Source organism: Schistosoma mansoni, chromosome 4, assembly GCF_000237925.1.
Source record: "Schistosoma mansoni strain Puerto Rico chromosome 4, complete genome".
Classification (NCBI taxonomy): domain Eukaryota; kingdom Metazoa; phylum Platyhelminthes; class Trematoda; order Strigeidida; family Schistosomatidae; genus Schistosoma; species Schistosoma mansoni.
The window spans coordinates 5,106,265-5,119,064 of NC_031498.1; the positions used below are offsets into that span (position 1 = coordinate 5,106,265).

General features: G+C 31.9%; 1 protein-coding gene and 1 non-coding gene across 2 annotated transcripts in view; one reads left to right on the forward strand and one right to left on the reverse strand.

Moving 5' to 3' along the window:
* The window catches only part of Smp_143190 (hypothetical protein), a gene marked incomplete at both ends in the record, with an annotated part of 30,882 nt that overhangs the window by 5,608 nt on the left and 12,474 nt on the right, over positions 1-12,800 (reverse strand). The gene's annotated exons all lie outside the window — the stretch shown is intronic.
* On the forward strand, positions 2,198-2,269 carry Smp_tRNA_01818_Pseudo_CGA.1.1. Its single transcript has one exon. It is a non-coding gene (tRNA).

Genomic DNA, 12,800 nt, shown 5'->3' on the forward strand with positions numbered 1-12,800 from the left:
TCAAAACCTCTGTTGGGCGGTAATCTAGAACCTACATCAAAATGTCCAGAACTACTCACAAGATCTATGTTGGGAATTTGCCTCCAGATACCAAAACTCGAGATATCGAGAATCTATTTTCAAAGTATGGTCCGATTGCAGCAATCGATCTGAAAGCTGGACAAAGACGTGGTCCACCGTTTGCATTCGTTGAGTTCGAAGACGAGCTGTAAGTTGTGTTTATATGACGTGGGCTTTCCCAGTGATGCGTCAGATGCCGTTCGTGGACGCGACGGATACAACTTTGATGGGTACGCCTTGCGAGTTGAGTTACCACGTACTGGAGGTTTTAACAATGGGAATGGCGGTCCCAACCCTAACCAGTTCCGGAGAGGAGGTTTCAATCGCGGGGGTGGTGGGGCTAGTGGCCCTTCAAGGAGGTCAGACTTCCGTGTAATTGTCACGGGTTTGCCTCAAAAGGACGATGAAAGCTCCACGACCAAACCATCCAGCTCAGAGAATAAAACTCCATCAAAATCATCCACTTGAGCTACAAATCTTCACCACCATCTCAGAAACACTTACTCAATATTTCCCAAATTAAGAAAAAAAAACGTTTGTCCTAGATTCCACCACAGTCTTAAATGTACTTATTCTAAATAACTTGTAACTATTTACATCGAGATCATCCAAAACAGAATGCACATATACTAAAAATAAAGATTGATCAAAATAAATTCAATCCTCAATCCTAAATAATAGAAAAATTCCAAACTTTAATATTGAATATGATTTATTTATTAATATAAACATAATATTGATTAAGAAATTAATATTTATAAAGTGAGAATAAATAAAACAATAAAATGAAGTTACATAATTTTTATTTTTTTTTATTTTTCGAAAGGAAAAAAATTTGTAGGATACAAAGTATTCTATTCAGTAGTTTTCGAAATATTGTTGACAAGGGAAATGCGCATCGTTCTTCTTATTATTATTCCTTTACGTTTTTTTGTTTTTGATTTTTTTTCTTTTGATAGATTAGAAAATAATTTTTTTATTTTTCTGAATTAAAAATATCATGATAACTTTCTCATTGTTATAGATTCAATGTTTCTATGGTTTTTCATTTCGATTGTTTCAATCCTGTAAAACGGAAAGGGATTAGAAAGTATAAGAAAAAAGTAATAGAGAAGTTGATACATTTATAATGATTAATTGCAAGTTTAATGTCCCGCAACCCCCCCTCAAAAAAAATCATTACCCAGATAGCTATACCCTTTTTCAAAGTAATCAAACTCAAATCATATGTAAAATCATTCTCTGCTTTATTAAAATTGAAATGAGCTTATTAAAGATATGTTTACTTCATTTCTTATAGTGACCCAACTGATTGTATTGAGTCAGTAGATTGAAGTTTATTCAAAGTAATTCATAAAATATGAAAATTATCCATTGTAAATCTTCCTTCAGTTGTCCAGTACATACTTCTTCATTCTTCAAATCCAGTTTTTATTTCAATTCTCCTCTGTTTCTCTTTCTAGTCACTTCAATTCATTCCTCTCAATCTTCTGCTGACAGGTATTACACTTCTGATTAGTGGTACATACTGTAATGTGAGCTACTTATATCGACATAAGTAGTATATATCATGAGTCAGGAATAGAATACAAAATCCCTTAAAGTAGTATACGATTTTCCATTGAAACATTTACTTTTCTTACATCATCTGATGATCATATTGATGATAAAACAAAACTAAACAAACAAATTCCATAAATTTATCATAACCCATAGTGATAAATGAGGTTCTTTTTTCAAGTCACAGTACTGTATCATACTTATACTTATAGTATATATTCTTAACTCCTTTTCATATAAATTAAAGTTTAGATTGAAATTTTCAGAAAATTATGTTGCTAACCGATGTTCTTGATACAAAACAGTGCTTCCAGGTTTTCCATGGTGGTCTAGCTTCAATTGACTCATGATCTCAACTCTATAAATTACTAAAATCTCCACAAAACCCCTTCTGATAATGATCATGTGCTCACTAGTGACTGACTCCTTGAGGTATTTCCTGGAGTTCTAGTGAGAAGCAGTAACCGGTGGAGTTCAACCAGGTCTGTTGTGAGATAGTAACTCACTGATGACATTGGTGAATGGTTGCTCAATTTCGTGAATCAGTTGAAGTTAGGCATTAACACCGTTGGATGCCAGCTCAGTGGTCTATCGGTTAAGGGCTTCGGCTCGAAACTGGTAGGTCCTGGGTTCGAGTCCCGCGGGAGTGGGTTCGTGGATGCGCACTGCTGAGGAGTCCCATAATAGGACGAAACGGCCGTCCAGTGCTTCCAGGTTTTCCATGGTGGTCTAGCTTCAATTGACTCATGATCTCAACTCCATAAATTACAAAATAAAAGTTTTTCTACAAAATGCTACCGTTTTGAGCAAACAACAAATTAATTCCTTAAAATAAGGTGCTCTCCCTTTTTTTTAGTTTTTTTTTGTATTTTCATAGTTGAAATCATGATTCGATTGAAGCTAAACCACCACGGAAAACCTGGAAGCACTGGACGGCCGTTTTGTCCTATTGTGGGACTCCTCAGCAGTGTGCATTTTGAGTTGTAAAATCTCTAAAATGAATTATTTATTTTATATAGTTAGTTCGGTAATTTGTATGGAAGGGAAATTAATTTGAAAGTGATTTTCATCACGAATTGATTTGAACTGGGAAGAAATATTGAAAATCAGGAAATAATGAATAGTTACTTTTTTCTTGTTAGAAACTTTTCACACCACTGAATATGCTCAATCTCAAAAGAGATTAAATCATTAACCATGTAGACTAATGAGAAGCATGATATCACAAAGTCACTAAAAAATCTATCAATCTACATTCCCAAATTTAGTTAATTAAATTTTTAGTAAATGAAAAACATCAATTGAGATGGTTCTGTGAATAGAATTTTTATCTGCAAATCTTATTTACTGAGTTTCTATGATAATTTTTAATCTTTATGATAAACTCTGTGAGGAGTATATGTAAGCTACAACTTTGTTTAGTTCTCATTTAAATTTTCACTGAATATGTAACATAGAAAGTAATAAAGGGATAAAAGCACAATCATACAATTTCGTTTGTGAATAAAGCATCGAAGATAAGAGATCAATACAAAGAAAAAAAGCTTCCAATAACTAATTCATTAGGCCAGTCATAAATTCCTCAAATGATAATTCTACGTGGTTGGCTAAGAAATGGCTTCCATGAAGTATACACAATTGGTGGTTTAATTTTCTAAGGGACGTATGTATGTGAGTAAATATACATACCGATCCGATTTATTTAACAGATTTCCTTTCTCAATCTCAGTCATTTCCATCGGGTACCTAATTGGACTCGTGTTTAGAAAGACTGAGTATCTGTATTGACTCTCAGACATCGCACGTTACAACAATGACAGATTTTGACTACTGATATTTATCGAAGATAATATCTTTTTAATAATTTTATTTATCTGCTAGTAATGTGTGATAAAAGCATTATGTCCTTTCTTGAATATTGATAAAGATAAAACACTAGATAATAATGTCAGGAAGCTGTAAATCAGTTTGTTAATTAGATCCATTAGTCTGTTGATGTATGCATACATTAAAATTATTGATTAATTAGCTTCAATAAATAACAATTTGATGTATTAAAACTTGACTAATAACCACTTAATTAAATCGTATATTTAAATCAAGTGAGAAGAATAAGATTTGTCGAGTAATATGAATTCACAATATTTCAAGGCTTCCAGCGGTTAATTAGTTGTGAATATTTGGTTGATGCATAAGTAAATCTTCTGCAGTCTGACTTTCTCTTTAACATCAAGCTGTATCAGTCCTTGTTCAGTTATTTTGTAACAAATAAACCATTGTGTCCGCAATTCTAACAAAATAATCATACCAATATCAAGCCATAATAAGTAATAATGTAGAATCGAATCTTCCTTAAGGAAGAATAAATGTGTTAATCAGTTCAATAACCTAATACTATTGATTTTAATTATCTGTTTCGTTGGTATATTGTGTTGAAGGTTAGTTTAAATGAAAAGATAGTTAAAGCTGAGATTTCTTTAAAGAGGATAATAGTGTTACTAACATTTAGTATTTCAGTGAAAATATCGCTTCACTATCATTCAGTTATAAAGTAAAATCATTCAAAATCATTTGTAAATTTCTAGTTAGTTAATTAAAGTTGAATACATGTAAGGGGAATAGACTTTTATAAATTATTCACACTAATTCAGTAAGCGGTTGGTGGTTCTACTTTATTAGAATAAATTTGGCTTTTGTTGATTGTTATCAACCTAATACAAATCAGGCTATTTTAAAAAGAATCAAACATCAACATAAAATTGATACGATCAAGCACATTCTATAAGGTAATCAGAAATAGATTTGAACTGTTTATACTCGAATCGACAAGGAACACATCCAGAACGTTATATCTTATTGAGTCAAAGAATATCACAGGGCAAACTATAATCTATGATGGTGAATAATATATATTTTAGGGAGAAACACTACTCTTTTAAATAGAGATTTTCTATGTAGTGATTATCAGTAAAATTTAAAGCGTTCACGTGAGAGATCGAAAGTTCTGGGTTCAAGTCCCGTGCGTGAGGTCGTGGATACAAGCTGCTGAGGAGTCCCATACCAGGACCAAACGGCCGTCCATTGTTCCCAGGTTTTCATTGTCAGTCTAGCTTAGATCGACTCATGAAGTTAACTGTTAAAATTATTACAATCTCCACAAATCCCCATTCTGATAAATTTAAATAATTATGATTGTAGCTGGTTTCAAACTTTACGCTATCTACTTCTAGTTCCGATTTCCAAATGGTCTTAATCGGAACCTTATGTTACTGCTTATTATTATCTATTGTTTTCCCTATTGAATGTAACTACATTTTGTGAGTTTCCGGTGCCGTTGATTCAATCATCGTCTCACTTTGATCGCTTTCTATCAAGAATAATACTGCAGTTTTATATTAGACATAAATGATTGTTTTACTAAGAGAATCCTATGTAAACCACAGAGTAAAATCCAAATAACTCATCATTTAACTCGTATTAAACAAAGTTGAAGAGTAGTCAATAATTACTATGTACTTTTACTTTAAAGGCAACAGTACTTTAACCCTATTTTAGTTTTGATACATATTTCAATGGTGTTGATTAACAATCAAAAATAGTAATCATGTGAATTTGAATTCTTCATAATAACTCTTGGCAATAATGTTGAAACTAATATCGAATCAACAAAGGTGTTATAACGGGACAAATATAGGGAAAAGTTGAACTTTCGACACTATCCTACCTGAAATTATTGTTTAGATTTTTAGTGTATGATTATTAAATACTGGCTATAGGCTTTTTGGGTGATACACAAATTATTATTATGTGTTGTATCTTTTTTAGATAACTGTTAACTAAATACAAACTTGTTACTTAGTCCTTTTTCCAATTACGGAGTAGTTATATCGGTATTATAATTTCTCAGGTATGTTAATGTACGATCAAGATTTTACTTGATATTATTGTGTGAATTTTGAGTCATGATTGAAATGAAGACAATAGAAAACTGGTCTGCTTTCTACCTTTGTCTTCTGATTGACCACTAAGTTACGAGTTTAACAATCAATCGGCGTTAAAGTATTAATTGTTTTTCGTTGGTCGATGTGTTTCGATTAGTAAATAGAAAGTCACTGATCCTACTAGCAATATAAGTGAACTAATCGAATAATCTGATTAGAGAGAGGTTATACAAGTGCTTTCCTGTTACTACGTCACTATCACACGTTACCCAATACACTTCAAGTAAACAATCTGTTGTTTTCTACTTACGTAACAAATATTACTTATTTTATAGTTGAATTCATGAGTCGACTAAAGCTACACCACAATGGAAAACCTGAAAGCACTGAACGGCCGTTTCGTCTTAGTGTGGGATTCATCAGCGGTGATTTGTTTTACCTACTTATATAAATTTATTGATTAATGTTTACATAACAAGGATACTGAATTCCAATTATGTTGATAAAATCAATATTTCTGTAAAGTGATTAGCAATGTTAGTGTTTTGATACATAGTTATTTATTTATTTTTCCCTTGTTTTCACCTAAGTTACCTTCACAAATAAATTTATAACCAGACTGTTGGGAATGTATTGTGGATGTGCCCATCATGTTTTTTTTTAAGTCGATTCCATCGCTTCAAATGAACTATCCACCAAATTATTTCGTGAATCGTATTAAAACAATGTATGTGGATAACTGTAATTTTTCTATGTTTAATAGAAGTGTAATATCTAGTATATTCAAGCATTTTTCTGCTCATTTAATGCATCATTACTGTAACTAAGAGAGTAATATACACTGGGGATTTCATTTTAATCTGAATTTATCGGATCGGAAAAAAGTAAATAAAACGAAGGTTAGAAAATGAAATGAAATTCTCAGTGAGAAATTATGTTAAACCTGGAAGCACTGGACGACTGATTCGTCCTATTGTGAGACTCTTCAGCAGTGAGCACCCACGATCCCGACTCCTGAGATCTGGATCTCGGACCTATCAGTCTCGCGCGTGAGCGCTTAACCTCTAGACCAATCCATGAAATTGAGGAACCGTCTTCATTGGGTTTCTATCTCACAACAGACCCGGTTGTAGACACGTATTCTATCCCACTATTTATTTATTTCAATAATTTGTTGATTACATCAGGAGTTATCATCTTAATTTTTCAAATATCGTAAAAAAATTTTAAAAAATATTCAACATGGTGGCGTTGTACACTTAAAACCATCTAATGAATTTAAACAATAAATTGACAATAAATAATATTTCAATGTCAAGATTTAATTCATTTTTTCACCAAAAAAATTTAAGAGATTCATTCAAATGATAATGATTTCTCCTTATATATATACGGCTACCAAATAACAGAAACAGGTATAATATTATAAGGCTATATCGAATCCATACGCACAGTATGCACATATGGCCAATGATCAATTGCAGTCCTAACACATCAATGGGAAGATTCAAACAAACAACATCAAATGAATTTAGGTATAATATTATTATTTTATTATAAGTGAATTACTTACATCATATTCTCCACATGTCATATATAATGTGTATAAATGAATGAGTATTACATTGACCATTATATATATGTTTAAAGGTGGGGGGGGTAAACTAAATATTGACTACAAATATAAAACTACCTTTATTGAATATCTATATAATGTTACATAACGATACATTTCGCATGGTCAAAAATCAAATCTTATCTAATCAGAAGGGGTTTTGTGGAGTCCTTATCTAATCATTCATCTTGAACTATAGATACATTTATAAATGTTTGTATATTTGACAAATGATATTTATATTTATGTATATGGATATAATGTGAAAAGTGAATTTATATGATCCAATTATGAGGTCATTGAATGTATACACTTTCTATTATGAATGTATCCATATAAATCATATACAATCTAAATCTTCTATATTCATGATAGATATATTTACAAACAAGTGTGTGTGTGTGTGTAATGTTATGGTATTATTATTGTTTATATGTCCAAACCACATAAAGCCTACATATAAATAGATAGATATATTCGGATAAGAGGACTGAATTTTGGAAGACTAAAAACAGTTAAAGGGGATATGCATATATATAAATTGAAAAATGTAATTGTTTTCTTTTTAAATTACCTATAGTACAATAATCTAATTGTCATACTTAGTAATTGTTCCATATACTTAAATTTTAAAACTGTCAAATGATTTAGAAATGAAAGTGATTACATATATGATATGGTTAATAGATGATAAAGCTTTTGTTTAATGTATAAATATTTTGGGCAGTGAATTAAGGCTAGTTAATCTTGGTCACTATTATAGGATAACTATGAAATTCTTCATTAAATTAGATTTATCAGAAGGGGGTTTTGTGGAGATTTTAATAATTTTATAGTTGAATTCATTAGTCAATTGACATCAACACCGTTGGATGTCGGCTCAGTGGTCCAAAGGTTAAGTGTTTGCGCGCGAAATTGGTAGGTCTTGGGTTCGAATCCCACAAACGGGATCGTGGATGCGCACTACTGAAGAGTCCCACGATAGGACAAAACGGACGTCCAATGCTTCCAGGGTTTCAATAGTGGTCTGTCTTTAATTGACTCATGAATTTAACTATAAAAATCTAACTACTATTATTCTTACTCTGTCTACAGTTGAAAATAAATTCTGGTAAAACTCAAAGAAAATTATTATTTGTTCACTACTATTATTTCATATTTTATTCAGCCAATAATGTAAAGTGTAAAAATTTAACATATGAATTTAATGGTTGAAATCATAAGTCAATTGAAGCTAGACCACCATGGAAAACCTGGAAACACTGGACGACCGTTTCGTCCTATTATGGGACTCCTCAGCAGTGCGCATCCACGACTCCGCCCCGCGAGATTCGAACCCAGGACCTACCAGTCTTGCGCGCAAGCGCTTAAGCTTTAGACCACTGAGCCGGCATCCAACAGTGTTAATGTCAAGTGACTCATGAATTCAACTATAAAATTACTAAAATCTCCATAAAACCCCTCCAGTTAGATTTTTGCTAATTCCACCATAATTAATATGGTTTATCATTTGAAAATTAAAAAAAAGAGAAACATAAATTAGGAATAATATATTTGTTCGCTGAGATTTTACAAATATATTACTCCTAATTAATGTCTTACATCAACTCGGCGCTCAAATACTGTGAAACTATTCGCTCTAACTTACACGAAAGGAGAAACATATTTTTAATGAAATTAGTTGGTCATTAGACAATAGTGAAGTTCTTGAATGATAAAATTATAATATGGTTTAAATAAAAAAAATGCATGTAACACTGTTTTACATGTAATTAGTATGATTTACAAAAATATAATCCAGAAGATACAAGTGTTTATTAACGGTTGTCTACGCGTAATGCTTCAGATACGTTGACCAGACACTATGAGCGACAACCTACTGTGGGAGAGAACAAACCAGATTCCATCCAGTAAAGCAAGAAATCAGGAAGAAGCACTGGAAGTGGATAGGACACACACTGAGGAAATCACCCAACTGCGTCACAAGGCAAGCCCTCACATGGAATGTTGAAGGCCGAAGGAAAAGAGAAAGACCAAAGAACACATTACGCCGAGAAATGGAGACAGACATGAGAAGAATGAACAAAAATTGGATAGAACTAGAAAGGAAGGCCCAGGACAGAGTGAGTTGGAGAATGCTGATCGGCGGCCTATGCTCCATTGGGGGTAATAGGCGTAAGTAAGTAAGTAATTGGTATGATAGTTCTGGTGTATTAGGGAAGATAGTACATAATATGAAACTTTTTATAATATAAGGAGATAAAAACATCCAGTTCAATCTATTGAATAATAATCATAGGTCGTATGGAAAATGGTTGGATATGACTTTTATACATCTATTTAGAGTAAAATTGTACTGTTTACCAACTGTTTTAAATTGACCGATGGCAATCTCAAGTCAATCCACTCAGGATATATATATATATATTTGTCTACACAGTTACGGTTGACATATCGTAAACATTGTGTTTTATAAAACAGAACTAATTTCAATGTATGAGATGTACTATTTATGGTTGTTTACGATCTTTAATCAGTGTTCCTTTCAGTTCGATCATTTATGATTATCAATTCATTAAGTGAATGCTTCTTCTCAGGTTTATTAACCTCAATTCTAATGTACTGTTCACCACAAAATGCATTTTTAACAATTCACTGAATCATTTTCATGAAGACATTTATTTGTAGTTTCATACTAATCCTTGAGTTTCATGATCAAACAAACCTTTAACTTTGTGATAAAGTGATCTCATCAAACTATAGTTATAGATTAAACTTCCAATCAAAACACATAAGTTGACCAGAATAATCATAAAAGCTCCATAATTAAACTATCTAGGTTAAAGAACACTATAGTATCAAAAGGATCCATTTCAGTTGTCTATCCTGTTCGTAACTTTAACAGTTCAAGTCAAATGTTTCGACAGTATTATGTAATAGTCTTTAATACTGAAATTCGTTTTGTACTTTTCATGGGACAAAATATTTGTGTGTTTTTTGTTTTAATTATTTGATTTTTCATAATTCGATTTAATGAATGCTGGTGTGCGGTCTATGTTCCTCCACGAGGGATAGCAGGCGTAAGCAAGTAAGTAAGGAAATACAGATGGATGTAAAACACTGAAGACACTGAGCATCATATATAAATAGTGTAAGACTTTAAAAGGATGTATAATTTCTAATAATAACATATTTAATTATTAATTGGTTATTCATGATGGGATGATTTTGGTGTTGTGTAGAAATAATGAGAATTAAAAAAATAATAATAATTAGTTATATTGGAGATAAAAAAGAAGACAAATAATTAGTTAGCTAGTTACCTTATTGTTAAAAGAAATCTTATTCTGTTTTGGTGTACTCCTTATTTTGTAATGATTTTACCGATATATGTTTAAGGGATTAATTAGTATTAATGTTGTGTTTCTGTATGTTAACTTATTTTTTGTTTATTTTAATGGTGGTGTATTGTTCATACTTTTGTTGATATGGAATTGTAACTGATTCATATAGCTTTATGGGGGCCAAGTCTTGTTTCTATGACTAGATAATACTAATACTACTGGTAACGGCGATAATAATAATAATAATAACAGGTGTCATATTTATGTCCTGAATGCTGGCCAAATAATCGTGATCAAGAGGTATTAAACAGCCGCTGGCCTTATTGTTTCACGATATGATGTTACAATTTGGTTTCAGGATATGTTGTTGATATCTTTTTTTTGTCCAAGATTTTAAATAATGTAGTCATGATGCTATTGTAACTTCGCTATTTATTTCTAGTCTTGGCAACTGGACTGTATTGGATTACTGTTTGTCCATTATTAATCATTTACGATTGATTTTAAAATGTAAATATGCATACTGTTTGTTTATTTGGTTATCGGTCTATGTCTTCCCTTGTCTTTTTCTTTTCCATATTCTCGTATCTATGCTATCGTTCAAAATTTCATTTACAAAAGATTATCTCGATCTTAGGATAAACTTAGGTATTTCGACTGATATTTAGTAGTATAGGTCAGTTCCTCCTCTCATTTCGAAAGTAATTTTTCTAAGTACGATTTTACAGAGATATCTATATAATTATTAAGACGTGATTCGTATCATGGGATCAGAAATAATTGTATTTTAAGTATTCATAAGTATTATACTAATTACTTTCAAGAATTACATAAAAACCAAGTATACTGAATTTGTTTTAAGGTTTCTTATCCCTTGTATAATATCAGTCATATTCTAATTACACTGAATTATGAAGATCTCAACCTTGATGAAAAGACGAAGAAATCAAGGGTTATTTTAGATAAAGACATTTGGATAAAATGTACAGGCTTGGTCTTATGTATTACTTGATACTCTTCAATAGTATATATCAACGCAAATAAAGTGTAGCAGACTATGATATGTGATGTGGTGGCTTAATAGTTATGATATTTAAGTATCTATCAATAAGACTGATGTCTAAACTTACTTAGATAATCAATAAATCTTTAGGAAAACCCTACGTGAAGACAAGAAATGGACCAGATACTCGAAAAAAAGTATTTCATCACAATGCACCTATGGATTCAATCATATGAATAGAAAGGTATTATATTTTATATGTATTTTTTAATATGAAAAATTGTTTTAACTGTCCAAAAATTTCAACTCAGTAAAATATTAGAAAGGGTGTTTTGTGTAGATTGTAGTAATTTAATAGTTGGTTTCATTAGTCAATTAAAGTTAGGCCACCGTGGAAAACCTGGAAACACTAAATGGCCGGTTCGTCCTAGTATGGGACTCTTCAGCCGTGTGCATTTACGATCCCGTACTAGGACGAAACTGATGTCCAGTGCTTCCAGGATTTCTATGATGGTCTAGATCAGTAAAATTTGTTTTATATCTTATGATTAAATCAAAGATATCACCTTTTCATCACAAAAATTTCGGAATACTCAAAAAGGAAACCATCAACAACAACTGGAAACAGTCGTATACTAAAAATTCTAAGTCGGATAGATCAATACAAATTATTAAATCAAATAAATAAATTTCAAATAAAGTAGAAAATATTTTCTTTCACTTTTTGATATTATTATTTCTCATTGATATTAGGATTATTTTTCTTAGTTGAAAGCGTGAGTCATTTGAAGCTAGACCACCAGGGAAAACCTGGAAGCACTGGACGGCCGTTTCGTCCCATTGTGGGACTCCTCAGCAGTGCGCATCCATGACCTCGCCTCGCGAGATTCGAACCCAGAACCTACCAGTCTCGCGCCAGAGCACTTAACCTCTAGACCACTGAGCTGGCAGGCATCCGATGGTGTTTATATCTAACTACAACCAATCCAAATTTTAACAACGTACACATAGTTATAAAAGTGTGAGTAGGCTGTTGATTTGATATACTAGATGATTGAAATAAATGATACATTTATTCATTTATTCAAACATATAAATATTAGTACAAGGAGGCACCGAATATATATGCTCCACACTTCATCATTTGGTTTGTGTGAGGACTTAGTTATTACCCGAGCTCCTAAACTGAAGCAGGTGGTTTACTTAGAGGGCAGCTGTTTGTGCCCTTGACCTAGATGTTTAATCCATAAGGCAGTGGAGTACTGTCAGGAGATGCA